Raw genomic sequence first — 4,378 nt, 5'->3', positions numbered from 1 at the left:
CCCCACCTATCTCCCCTCCAGCAACGCTTGGTTTGTTTCCTATAGTTAAGAGTCTCTTAAGGTTTGCTTCCCTCTCTCTTTATCTTATTTTATTTTTTCTTCCCTTCCCCTATGTTCCTCTGTTTCCCTAATTATGTTTTAAATGATGTTAGGAATGAAGGATTTGTGTTAAAACATTATGGTGATGTTTGTTAAATTATGTTATTATGTTGAAATTATGGGATCATGTTAAAACATAAGGCATATATATTTTAGCCTCATTACTAGTATTGAATGTTATTTTAAAAATCCTTTTGATTTATTATATTATAAAATTATGAATTTCATAAAAGCAAACTTTAAAATTAAACAATAAAGATAAATGTATTACATTTATTATAATAAATAACAAATTAATACATAGGAATTATGGGGGGTTGCATTAAAAACTTTTTTAACTGAAAGAACATTGATTAGAGTTCCCATTCCAGTAACATTAACTTTTATGAAAGCGATCCTCCTGTTGATAGCTATTATAACTGGATTTTTAAAAAACTTTTAAAAGATATTAAAAGGAATTAAAAGCATCGGAAACTGCATAAGACACAGTTTTTCAAAGAAAGGAAGTAAACAAAATGATACTCTAATTTATTGGTTTTCCCCCCAAGAGGACGCTTCCCAGTTTCCTGAGATATACAGAGTAATAGAATTCAATACAAATGGTGCTTGCTTTGGCAGAACATATACTAAAATGGAACGATACAGAGAAGATTAGCATGCCCCTGCGCAAGATGACACACAAATTCGTGAGGCGTTCCATATTTTTATGGAACACTACATCAAAAACTAATGATGTAATTTATGGTGATTAACATAACAATAAAAAATTAAAAAAAAGAATTCAATACAAATGTAGTCTTATGGACTAAAGAGACAGAGGTTGAAAAAGATGGGAGTAGGTAGATATTGAAGGAAAAATTCTTAGAAAGGAAGAAACTCAGAGAAGGGATGCCCATCCCCAAATTCTGTATGGACAGTTCTGCATACATATTCTCTTCAATTCTTTAGATGTTTCCTAAAATATGCATATGATAAGTAAGGCTCCAAAGAACCAAGCGGAAAGCAGAAGCTGGGAGGTCTAGGAAATGAGAAGAGATTTCAACACCTGTCTCTTGCTCAGGAAACAGAATTTGCCATTAAATGTCACTAAATTCTAGCTTCCAGAACTCTGAGACAATGCATTTATGTTGTTTAAGCCACTCATTTTGTGTCTTTTGTTATGGCAGCCCTATCAATGAGGAAATCATATGCAGCAACATATAACAAAGATAATAAATGTTGACCAAGTACAGTTCATTCCATAATGTAAGGTTGTAAAGTTTGGAAAGCAACTTTGAAATCGATCAGTATAATTTCAACGCATTAACAGAAAGAAAGTAGGAAAAAGATAGGATCACTTGAAGATGTATAGAAATTATGTGACAAGACTAAACACTGATTCATGATTTAAACAAACAAACAAAAATTTCCAAAAAACTAGGAATACAGAAAGATATCCCCAACCTGATTGAGGACATCTATGAAAATCCTACAATTAACATCATAATGTTAAAAGACTGAAAAATCTGTCTAAAATGGGGGAGAGACTTATTACTCTCACCGCTTTTTTTTTTCACCATTGAAATTAAAGTCTTAGCTACTACAATAAAGCCAGAAGAAAAAAAAAGCAGTAAGATTAGAAAGGAAGAAATAAAACTTTTATTTGAGGATGACATGTATACTTCAAAAATTCTATGCATTTTGCAAAAGAAAACAAAAACAAAAAACAAAGCCTACTAGAGCCAATGAGTAAATTTAGTATGGTTATATAAACTCTTCCAGAATATTGAAGAGGAAGGAATATTTTCCAATTTATTCTTTGAGGCCAGCATTTTGTCTGACACTAAAAGCAGACAAGTGCACTATTAGGAAAGAAAATTGTAGACTAGTACCCTTTCTGAATACAGATGTAAAATTTATTGACAAAATTTTAGCCAATGAAATATAATACATACAAATGATAAATATTATGCCCAACTGGAGTTTGTTCCAGTAATATAAATCTGATTTAACATTTGAAAATCAAAGATATGATTCACTACATGAACAAACTAAGTAGAAAAACCACATAATCATCTCAATACATGCAGAAAAAATGTTTGATAAAACTTTTGATAAAATCCATTCCTGTTAGAAACACTTAGCAAACTGGGAATGGAAGGTATATTAGTATTCTCCAGGAAAACAGAACCAATAAGATTATCTGTCTATCATCTATCTATCTATCTATCTATCTATCTATCTATCTATCTATCTATCTATCATCTATCTATCATCATCTATCTATCATCTGTCTATCTATCATCTGTCTATCTATCTGGGGAAGGGGAGGGAAATGAAGATGAGGGAGGGGAAAGGGAGGAGTAAAGACATTTATTTTTAAAAAATTAATTCATGTGATTGTGGGGCATGGCAAATTTGAAATCTGCAGGGCAGTGTGGTAGGCTGGAAACCTAGGGAAGAGTAGAAATTGCAGTCTTGAGTCTGAAGGCAGCCTGGGGGCAGAATTCCTTCTTCTCTGGAGGACTTGCATCTTTTCTCTTATGGCCTTTAAATGATTAGCTGAGACCCCCCCACATTAAAGAGGGTGATCTGTCTACTCAGGTAGCTACTGATGTCTACTGATTTAAATGTGAATCACATCTAAAAAATATCTTCATAATAACTTCTAGGCTGGTGTTTGACCAAAAAACTGGCACCATAGCCACACGTCAAATTAATGCACAGAAGGGAAAATCCTTAATTGATAAAAGTCTTTTATAAAAAACCTACAGTGAACCTCATACTTGATGGTGAAAGACCAAATCTATCCTCCTAAGATGAAGAAAAATGATAAGGATATTCAATCCCACCACTATTAATCAACATTGCATTTCAGGTTTTAGCCAGTACAATATGGTAAGCGAAAAAAATAAAAGAAATTCAGATTAAAAAGAAAGTAATTTTATTTGCATAAAGTATAATTATCTTGGTAGAATATCTTATGGAACCCATAATCAAGCTACTATAACTGAGTTTAGCAATGTTGCAGGATACAAGATCCATATCAAAAATCAATTATGTTTCTACATACAAACAATGCAAAGTAAGAATATTAAATAAAACAATACTATTTATAGTGATATCTAAAATATGAAATAGAGATAAATCTGACAGAAAAGGGCAAGACCAAAAAAGAGAAAGACTAGAAAACACTGCTGAGTGAAACGAAAGAACGAAATAAATGAAGAGATACACTTGTGTTCATGGGTCAGAAGATTATTTTTAAGATATCAATTATCTACAAATTGATCTGTATATGCAATGAATTATATTCATTTATATATTGTCTCAGGTTGCTTTAGCTCTGCAATAGTTAAGGTAAGAGACTGCATGTCCAAAAAGCCTAAAATATTTATTACCTGGCTCTTTATAGGAACTTTGTTGATCTCTGCTCTATTTTGTTTTCCCAAATAGATGGCCTTGGATCTGTTTTTGGCTCCATCTCTGTCACTTTCCATTCTTGCACTTTACCCACGATGAACTTGTTACAGATAACGTAACGTACCATGCTGTCTGTTATCTGTGGCCCTGGACAGGTTGCACCTGCAATATTCTTCAACCCCCATACCTCCTATTTGACTGGGTTATCTCTCTCTCTTTTTTTTTTACCCTCCAAGTCCAACTTTAAGATATTGCTTCCTGTAGAAAAGCTCACTGAGTTCTGTAATCTTATAGAGTTGCCCTGACCAAATTCTCCTATTGAGCTCTGTACATTTTCTAACACAAGAGTTAACTGGAAATAATTGCTTCTGTCTTCTCTAAAAGATTGTAAACTGTGTGAAAGGAATAATGTCTAAATTTTTTATTGGGGACAAGCACATAATATCTGCTGAGTGAATAATTATTGAATGAACAAATAAATAAATGACAACTTAAGAACAAAATAGCTTTGGACCTGGATAGCATGGTCAAAGAAAGCTTTTATGAATATCACAATGACACTGATAATTGTTCTCTACCAGAAGAACTCCATGCCATTTTTCCTGGTTAGTCTAAATTCTAATTTGAGACACAGAGTTACAGCTCGATGACTCTAACATGTAAAAAAAAAATCATGGAATCATATTACGAAGAATTCTTCTATAAGCATTTGTGAAAGTAACCTTTCTTTCGGCATAGTGTTGATAGAATTCTGTCTTCCAGTACTATGATTTTATCTTAAGTGAAAATAAAAATTAGTCTATTGACTGATATGCTAACATGGGATGCGAATTCCCTGGGCTCCTTTCCCAGACCAACCACTGACTTATTTGTATAA

General features: G+C 32.7%; 1 non-coding gene across 1 annotated transcript; it reads left to right on the top strand.

Annotated features, from left to right (window-relative positions):
• Positions 1-701: 701 nt before the first annotated feature.
• On the top strand, positions 702-805 carry LOC118541812 (U6 spliceosomal RNA). Its single transcript, XR_004920280.1, has one exon. It is a non-coding gene; the product is annotated as a U6 spliceosomal RNA (small nuclear RNA).
• Positions 806-4,378: the final 3,573 nt, after the last annotated feature.

This window comes from Halichoerus grypus, chromosome 9, assembly GCF_964656455.1.
Source record: "Halichoerus grypus chromosome 9, mHalGry1.hap1.1, whole genome shotgun sequence".
Taxonomy (NCBI): Eukaryota; Metazoa; Chordata; class Mammalia; order Carnivora; family Phocidae; genus Halichoerus; species Halichoerus grypus.
Note: the sequence above shows the minus strand (reverse complement) of the source record. Positions and strands in the feature narration are given on the sequence as shown.